The 10097-nt window shown below is 40.7% G+C and overlaps 1 long non-coding RNA gene across 1 annotated transcript; it reads left to right on the top strand.

Annotated features, from left to right (window-relative positions):
* Positions 1-5448: 5448 nt before the first annotated feature.
* LOC150086264 (uncharacterized) lies at positions 5449-7482 on the top strand. Its single transcript, XR_016546961.1, has 2 exons — positions 5449-5550; positions 6986-7482. It is a non-coding gene; the product is annotated as an uncharacterized LOC150086264 (long non-coding RNA).
* Positions 7483-10097: the final 2615 nt, after the last annotated feature.

Genomic DNA, 10097 nt, shown 5'->3' on the forward strand with positions numbered 1-10097 from the left:
GAGTTCAAGTAGGATCCTTCCTGAGGTAAAGCTTTCACAAACTGTTTCATCAAATCCAATTTGTTTTGCAAGAGTGGAAGGAAAACAGTTTTGGGGTCAACCAGTCTTGGATCCAGGCAACAAACTGCCCCACTTTGGCCAGACCATGGTATCTCAGTGCTTACTCCTTGCCTGACTGTCCCACTCACACAAAAAAGGAAGGCAATTTTGTGTAGCCAGATTGCTGTCCAAATAGCGTGCCTATCACTTCAAAGTGAGCACAGACCAACCAACCATGTTCTTCGTGCTTACTATCTGTCAACAACTTGAAGTTCTGAAAAGGGAAATTTTTTTAACTTAATTCTAGAACCAAGGAGCTCTGCAGATTACTTTGGTAAATTTAAATTTCTTACCAGATCATTGAGTTCATGCTGTGAAAACAGTTGCAGGATGGACTCAATGTTTCCAGGCGTGTAGACTTCAGTGTCATCTTCAGATCAGAAAATTCACTTTCAGCACTCTCTGTTGCTATATTCTCCAATATAAGTGTAGGGCATGGAATCGACGAGTTATCTCCAGGTGGAACTCGTCTGATGGCAGATGGAACATTAGGATTCAAAATGCCTTTCTTACTCTTTGCAAAATAACTTTCTTCATTAACAAAGCAAAAGTGATAAACAACGTGGAGCCCATTGTTTATCTTGGTCACCGAGTTTCAATCCAAAGCAGTTCTTCAGCTAGTTCTGGAATTTTATCACTCAACTTTAACTGCAAGATAGAGCCCAATAAAATTATCGTATTACTTTAAGACGCTTTTCTTTGAGGATTCTCATTATTGCCTGTAGCAGCAGCCAGCAAACTGAGAGCCATTATCGAAGAAACCCAGAAGACACTTAAGAAGTCTCGGAGCTCAGCTAAAGAGATGAAATCCGAAGAAATGAACTTCTTCTTAATGACCCTGTCCCAATTGCCAAACCTCGAGCGTTTAATCAGCTGTATTTCTCTTCTCCCAAGATAGCACACTCGACAATAAAATTAAAACGGTCATAAACTATTTCTTCAGGGACGGAGCACGCAGAGTGGAAGTCAACCCGAGCCGAAATAAATTCTAATTTAATTACAGCCGTAATGGAAAGAATAATTAATTTACTTTCTCCTATTTACAAAGCTCTGCTGAAGTTTTTACTCCTTTTAACAAGCTCAGTTGTATTAAAATCATTTTCAAGATGGGTTTTCTTTCCCGATCTTTTTACATTATCTTACTCGCCCTCTGGTGTCTGCGTCTGAAAGTTAAACCCATTCAATAGCTGGAAAACTGTACTAAAATACACTCGCTGGACAAAAAAAATAAGAAACCTTTATTCTCTATCGGATTGAACAACCACCTTTTGCTGGAATTACAGCTCGTGCATGCCGAGGTATGGATTCTGGTTGGCCTTTGAGGGATTCCGTCCCCAGATTTGACTATTCTTCCATCAGGATGTTGATAAACATCCTGATGGAGGTAAGCAGGGTTCATGACTTCGCGAGGTTCTCGCCACACACTCTGCTTGCCATCAGTGCAAAACAAAGTGTATCGTGATCCCTCTCACCACATAACTTTCTTCCAATGTTCCACTGTCCAATCACGTGGTTCCAAATAGGCCATTTATATTAAAATATCCAATTTCTTCAATTCCCTCTGCATGGTACGAGTTTCGAAAAGGACAGTTCATATCTTGGTTGAATCCATGTGTTATTTGCTGCACACTGGATGTCCTATTTTTCAATATAATCCTTTGAATACGATGGCTTCGCTCTTGAAGTTTTCTTTCTGCCACATTTGCGCTTGCTTTGAGGTTATCAAAAACCTTTGAGATGGATGCTTTTAAGAAGCCAGTTATGTCTTTCCTCTGTCTGTAGCTACCTTAATACAAAGACTCGTATATTTTTGGACAGTGCGTGTAATAGTCATAAAAACCCATAAAGACCCTTGAATTCCCTGGAGCCTCTCTGCTCTTAAGTGGCTATTCGTCCATTTCACGTGGGTGAAACGTAAAATAGCTTCAACTTTGAACAGCTGGAGTAAGTGGAATTTTAGAGGGAGTTTTTTATTAGCACGGCCTGCCCAAGTTGGAAAAGGACAGAATTTCGAAGGGATGGTATGTATTTGAACAGAGGAGGTTTAGAGGTTTTGCTGATATCCTAGAAGAGGCTAATAAAGACATCCAGATTGGAATTTAACACGGATTGCCTGGAATTCGTAGTCCAGTAACTCTTTTTGATGGCAAAGCACATCAATGTGCGAATTCGTTCGGTGCAAACCTTTCTAAAAGACATTTTTAAAATTAAGGAGGATTCGGGGATTCGCTCTTCGAACTTAGGGGATTCGCTCGAAGAAAATAATTAAATGGACATCTTCCCCTCTGCTAATCGGGTTTCTCCCACGCTGAAGTAACCAACACATTCGACAACTCCTCCATTACTTTTTATTTTCTATTTTGAAAGAAGCTGTTGTTGTTGTTGTTGTTGTTGTTGTAGGGATTCAGAAGAATCAGCGACAAAGACCATATTGCCTCGTATATATTGTTCTGTGGTCGATTTTCTGCTTGTTGGATGGAAAACCGCGCTACTCTCGCCTGGGATCTACCAACACAGCCAAATTGGGAAAAAGGCCATAAAAATTCCTCACGTCATCGACGAGATTCGAACTGAGGGCTTCTCCACCAACTGAGGGCCAGATGGAAGATGTTTTGTTTTAAATTTCCTCCTCAGCCTTCAAAATCACGAGGACTGTTTATTAATATTTCAAAGCACGCAGAGTATTAATCAGCACCAGCTGCGCCATCTATAGGATAAGCAATTTATAGTTTAAAAATTAGAATCGCGTTAAGCAGACATTAATCTGAAAAGAAAAGAAAGGGAAAGATAATCCGTGACTTATTTTCCTTTAGGACAGCTGCGCATCCGCAGTGAACTCTTCTCTTTTGAAACTACGCCTGTTATTGAACACGATTTCCTCTCAGTTACGGGTCGTCTGCTTTTCACGCTGGTGCGCACAACCCCCCTCTCCCGGTTGATGAAGAGCCCGCATCACTCTAAGTAAAAGGGTGTTTTCGACTGTAATTACGGCCCTCGCATATCTCTGTTAATTAGAGTGCAAGCACGTGCAGCTCGGAGCACTTTCTGAAACAAAACGCTCAGGAGGATTTTATACGAAGAGTCCATCAGGGAAAGGACGGATCCTGTGACTAAACATCATTTTCTTGTTCCCTTTCCTTCTTATATTTTACACCACTGGCGAAAAAATTAGAAACATTTATTGAATATCCAGTAGGACTACCTTTTTTCCATGGCATGGATTCCAAGGTTTCTCAAGAAGTTTCTTCGTATAAGCCTTGACTAAAAAGAACACTGGAAATATGAACTCAATCTCTAGAATTCGTTTCTGTCTGATAGACTCCTCGTGGAGACCAAAAACAACATCCATCAGCCTTTGCGGTTGGAAGGAGTGTCCTGAATACGAAAAGGTGTTCTTATCATCCTATCCATCGCTCAAACAAGAAGCGCTTGAGAGATAGCCCAGAGCATGGAGCCATCAGTTGGAGACCGCGAAGATTGAGATTATTGTAGGTTCCAGTAACCTTTACTATGAAAAACATAAAGTAATCTACTTTTATTGATAACTGAATCTGTTTATCAAGTTAACGAGTGTGTACCAGAATCTCCGGTAGATACTCTCTAACTGTTTCAAACCACCGTTTTATGTAAAGATTTCGGTTTATGTAAAGCTTAACACTGGGAGGATTCAAAATACTGTCCACCAACAAGCTGCCAATCCACTACTCTTTAATACCCTTCGCGATGGTAAGATTTCCTTACTGTTGTTCACTCTGAAGATTTATTAACTGGATTCAGCAAGACGTGTCAACCAATAAAATTTAGTTGTGCGATGTGGGCAGTTTCACGTTTTGCAGGATTGAACCAAACTTCGATTAATCAAAGTAATGGTACAGATAATTCGATTAATTTGCCATTCGGGAAAGTCAGACTTCTTTGTATTACTTCCACGAAAATTTAAAACAAATAATTTGTTAAAAAACTTTCGGAATACTGATAGAGCCCAGACACCATCAAGAGGACCTCTACTCCTTTTGGAAGATTTCTCAAAATTTAAAAATTCAGCCGATCAAAAGGTCTTGTTTATCCCAAATACCACCATCTGTTGCTCTGGTGGCCCACAATGAAGACCGACCGGTTCCCAATCCACCTTCTGCAGAAGAATCTTCAGAGTTCGATAGCAAATCCGATGAGCAGCTTAAGTGGGATTACGCCTCAGAAACTCAAGTGCCACATTTCCCTAATCAGAAGTAAATACTGGATTACTTACTGAGGGATTTGGATCTAACCAAATCCAGTGCGAATCTCCTGACGTTTGGATTAATGGAGTTTCTCGCTTCAAAGACCCTTTGACAAAAGAAATTCCACTGAATCCAAAATAAATAAAAAAGCGCTACTTTTTAAATCCTTGGGTGCTGAAAGCAGTTGTGAAATCTGGGAGGACCGAAGAGAAGGAAAATCTTAAGTTTCTGCAGGACTATCCACTCAATGGTCTAAAACATGCAGTAAACAGTACTTTTAAAGTAGATCTTTCTAATGATACTTCATTCAAATCATGATTCATTTTGCTTAGTTTACTGAGGACGGTTTTCTTTTACATTAGCAGATATTCAGAGGTATTCCTGCAGTTGATTCGCCAATACACCAATGAGAATTTCCAAATTCTCCGAAAATCTCAGGATGGATGCAGAACCCAATTACATTCCCCTTCATCCTGGACACTCAACTCCTGTTTATTAAGGAACTGTGATCAGAACTTTGCGATTAAGGAGCAGAACTTTTGGTACACGCTGTACATGTTTAAAAAAATAATCTCTTCTGCGATTATCTTATTGTTGTTAAATGATTTGTCGCTAGATGGCAATATCTCATACTGTCACGTGATAAATAGGGGATGGAATATGCTTGGCTGCGCAACACCCCACAGTCAATTCCACACGTCGAGCATTACTGTGGACTCCATCAGCTGCAGGTACCTCTTATCGACCGGAGTACTTTTGTGCGCGCCTCACGTGACAGTACCGACACCGTGACGTCACTTCCGGCACGAGAGAGCAGGCAGACGCCATTCGAAAGACCGGAACCCACTTCGCTGTTGCTTGGTTTTTTCTCTCGAAGTTCCCGATTCCATAGCTGCTTTCCCAATCTCCAAAGAGTTCGTGTCACGTGATCAGCATCTTGGATATTTCTTAAGATGATTCAATCATTTTATTTACCAATCGCTGGCAACGCGATATGGGCCGTGAGCCGAATATTAGAACGGATCTATAACGCGTCTTCGTGTAGAACGGGTTTCTTTCTGGTCTCCAGTTGACATTCCGGTGCATCCATCCCATCATTATCTCAAGGACTCCTTGCATGATGGGCGCTTTTGCAGTGGTTAGGATTCGTGGATTCCTTTCGAGATGCGTTATGGATGGAACGGACTCCAACTGGTTCTGTACGTCACTTTGCTCGTGGTGCAGACATATGGTAAGTACAACGCTGTTTCTATATGCTAGGGCCAGAAGACGTCCCACTTTTTGGGATTTGTCCCGATTTTCAATGTTTTATTCTTAGTATCGAAAAATTTCATTTTTGGGATGTCCCGGTTTTCTATTCTGAAAATACCTCACAAGAGCAATCCACCTTCAAAGTTTGAACGTTTTTGATGCGCCAATTTAGGATGTTTTCAAAGATCTTGATCTAACCTGGTTACAAATTACAGAAAATAATAATGTGTTATTTAATCTTTAAAAATACACTGTCCTACCTGCCATTAATCCTTGGACACACCTCATATCTACAGATATTTTCGGCCCCATAAAGTGGCCACCAATTCATCCCTGCTTTTTGGAGATTCCGAATATTAATGGTAACGCAGTGTAATTATATACATTTTATTTGATACTTTCAGCGAATCCCAGTTATTGACTTCCGAGATGGTGCTCTGGCAGTGGGTTTGAAAATGAGATTCAGCACCAATGACTATCGAGAGGAACAGCATATCAATGAAAAGAGAATGTGTTTATGCTAAGAATGACAAGTTCATCTGCAAAGACAGGAGAGATCAAGTTTTATTCCGCGGAGATTTCCATCAACTAACGTTACTGCTACTTATTCTGATTGCTGTTATATCACTACTTTTCTGCACACTTTGAAACCAATCCCTGATTTGCACAAATCATGTATCGATCACTAGATGGAGGGGTGTCACAATACTGTTGGTCACGCATTGTACTTGATCTTTCAAAGCAAAAACAAAAAAGAAAGGGTCAACCGGATTATTGATATACGACATCAATTGATGGTTGATCGAAGATGAATGTTTGTGATGAGGTCCAAGATGGTTGGACCTCATCACTTCTGAAGCATCCACTTTCCTCCATTCCAAAATGTCTGTGGAAATTTAATACCTCGGATGGTATTAGATTTCCTAATAGCATTCGGGTTACAGTTTCCAATTCCCCTTCTTGGCATCGTGGTTTCGTGGCATGTTGTGTTGATGAGGGTAAGGCTTGACATTAAACTCGTCAAAGTTTCTTGAATCTTTGAAAGCCATTTCCATAAAAAGGGACTCCAAATTTCTGAAATGTATAATTTTCTGTGGTTTTCTCAGAGAGAACCCTTTGGGGACACTGCAAGTTTTCCTCGTGGGTGGTGGACGCACATAAATGGCACACATTAGACAGCAGGACAGTCTACAGAACTTTTTTACAGCACACAGAGATAAACTGGAGCAGATTTTGGGGTGTCCATAAGAACACCCCAAATAATGGTGGGTTTACCCTAAAATGTCTTCTTTAAGAACCATTTAATTGCATTGAACTGAATTAATACTAAATATTGCATTTCTTTTTAACATTTGCAATAAGATGTTTAAATTCTCCAATCTTTTCAATGCAATAATTCTCTTTTTCTTTTACAGTTCAAGTGGATTTTCGTGTCTGAGGTTTGTTCGCATGGATCACTATATCACTCAGATCCAAAAAGGTGAGTACATAGGACACTGCTCGACAAAATTAACAGAACAAAATGGTTTTCATAAATATTGTATTGTGAACAGTGACACCGAAGACAAATATTTGATACAATAATCATCCTGGCATGCAAATTCCGAGTATCCAATAGAAATCGATCTACCACCTTACAGGGTCGCACATTATGCAAATTATTCATGCCTATAAGAACACGGGTTGCTACCACCTCACTTCATTCCTCCTTTTTGGCTTGCTCAGTGGGACAGCCACGTCAACCAGAACAGACCGCTATCTAATAGCAAGAAGGAACCCTACGATGTCCGGTCATCAACTGTCTGGTGAGGTAGCTGTAGGTACAGGTGAAAACGTTTCCATCCGAGTTCTGTTAAGAAGGCTCAATTCAAGTGGACTTTAAGCAAAGAAGCCATTGGTTTGCATCCAAGGGGAAATTCAGTGGATTTTAAACAGAAAGGAGGACTGCAGAGGACAGTTTTTAATGGACAGTTTTATTATTCGACGAAAACTCAGGGCCGGCTTCATCACCCTAAGATTGAGACGAGCAACTGGAATGTAATTGTATCTGAGAACTGATATTCCCTCACTTGCACATTTCTGGAGGCTTTCAAACTAGAGTGGGGGAACAAAGCCAAAAAGTAATTGAATTTTCTTGTCATTAATCACGTGTCCGACATTCGCATTTCACGCTCGATAGCCCACACCCTTATAAATTGTTTTTTATTAAGTAAAAGGGGTGGGATTGGAGAGGACCTCTCTCTCTTTGAACGCAATTGTTCCGAAGCTATCCACAAAGTCCAAGACTCCAACAAACATCCAGGAAACTTTTCAAACAACTCTTGCCATTTCTACAAGCAACATCCTCACTTAATGGGAAAGTTCATTCATCTGGAGCTATTGAATGAAAGACCGGTCCCCAGAAATTCCCTGCGACATCATCATGGTTATTCTATTAATCTGAACACCCGAAGAAAATAAGCAATAAGAAATATATCCCTATCGCAGATTTCAGTGGTGGTCAAGAGTGGAAGAATTATCAAATTATGTCCTCTCGCTTTATCAAAGTCATAGTGCAGACAACTCTTTCGTAATGCAGTTTACTTATTCATTCCTAAATTTTAATATCAGTTGAAATATGAAACCAATTTAACGTTTTCGGTGTGATTAATACAATAAACGAATAGATTCTTGGTTTATGTATTTAGTAAACTGATAACAAAAGCGCGAAACTGCAAGGAATCTTTAAATGATTTACTGAACATTGATTTTCTTAGTGGAAACAGTTCTTAATTAATATCGAGAAGAAGAAAACTCTACTCCTTATCTCAGCAGAGAACGATTTATATCCTTTATTTAAACAGAAGAGGCTTTGTCAAGGTACTTGCGATCAAAAAGTACCTTGGTAAAGCCTCTTCTGCTTAAGTAAAAGATTTTAACCAGTTTGTCTCCACTCGGTTCACGTTATTTTTAAACAAAACGTAATTATGGACTCAAGAGATGCACCTGGGGGACACTATATTATGAAGATTTCCAGACAACTGATGTTACTTGACTCTGAAGAATTAACAAGGGAATGCAGGTCAAAAGGAGGTTGTCGATTGCGACCATGTCTTGAGCATTACCTGACCGAGGAACTACTCGAACACCAATCTGAAAGACAAAATACATTTCTTCATTAAAATCTCCCACTTTAAATACGCAGTAATAATTCAGCTATGAAGATTTGCCAAAACTATTTGAGAGGATATTTATTGAGTGAGGCGGAAACCCTGTACTGTAAAGGGCCACAAAAAACCCAAAAAGGGCCTCTCAAACATTAATTCTCGTAATTGGTGCCTAACATCTCTAGGACCTTTGCCAAAGATTTCTCGTAATCTACCTTCACTTGCCTAATCCCCTTTGTGACTACACTAGATTGTATCCATCATAGGCACCTGTGTCTCCAGATAATTTATATGCATCCAGTGTATTCTTCTTCTCTGCCACGAGTCTCATCAGGTCATGTAACAACCATTTAGACCTAAACCTTAAACAGTTTTTCTGATAGGTTATGGGAATCCACCACACCAGAGTTCGCCTCAACCGGGTGAAAGGATATGGACACTGGACCTTGGATAATTGGAGACAGCTCTCCTGGTCTGATGAGTCCCGTTTCCAGTTATTTCTAGCGGACAAGATGGTGGGTATCTGGCGGAACCGCACGAAGCCGGCGTTCGTCATGTCAACACGGAACTGTTCAGGCAGATGAACGGTCGCTAACTGGCACATGTTGCGACTTCTGGTACGTCTAGACGCATCTCTGAACAGTCCAGGTTAAGTGTCCATCCTTGCAGACCACCTGCATCCCTTCATGGTCATCGTGCCCCCACAGGGCAATGAACTCTTCCAGCAGGACAATGTGCTGCCTCACAGAGCCGTGGTAACTAGAACATAGTTCGAAGAGCATTCCGCCGATTTTACAACCATGGAATGGCCTCCTCGTTCATCGGACATGCGCCCTGTGGACATCTTTGGGTTGCTGTGGAAAGGTCTGTTCGAGCTTTGGATCCTCCACCCAGGAATGCGACGGAATTATGGACAGCTGTGCAGCAAGCATGGATCTTTCTTGAAGTAGTCGACTCAATGCATCGCCATGTGACTGCCATTCCCCGGGTGTTTTCGACTGTAATTACGGCCCTCGTATTCGTCCGTTAATCAGAGTGGAAGCACGTGCAACTCGGAGCACTTTCTGAATCGAAACGCTCAGGCGGATTTTACACGAACAGTCCATTAGGGAAATGTAGGACCCTGTGACCAAACATCATTTTCTTGTTCTCCTTCCTCTTTTATTTTTATTTTACACCACTGTCCAAACATTTATTCAATAACCAGTAATACCACCTTATGTCCATTGTGCAGCCCGTACATGTCATGGCATGGATTCCATTAGGTTTCTGAAGAAGCTTCTTGGTATAAGTTTTGACTAAACTGGACACTAGAAAGATGAACTCAATCTCCTAAAATCGTTTCTTTCTGGTAGACTCCTCCTGGAGAGACCAAAAACAA

Source organism: Mastigoproctus giganteus, chromosome 5 (assembly GCF_048544385.1).
Source record: "Mastigoproctus giganteus isolate SK-2022 chromosome 5, ASM4854438v1, whole genome shotgun sequence".
Taxonomy (NCBI): domain Eukaryota; kingdom Metazoa; phylum Arthropoda; class Arachnida; order Uropygi; family Thelyphonidae; genus Mastigoproctus; species Mastigoproctus giganteus.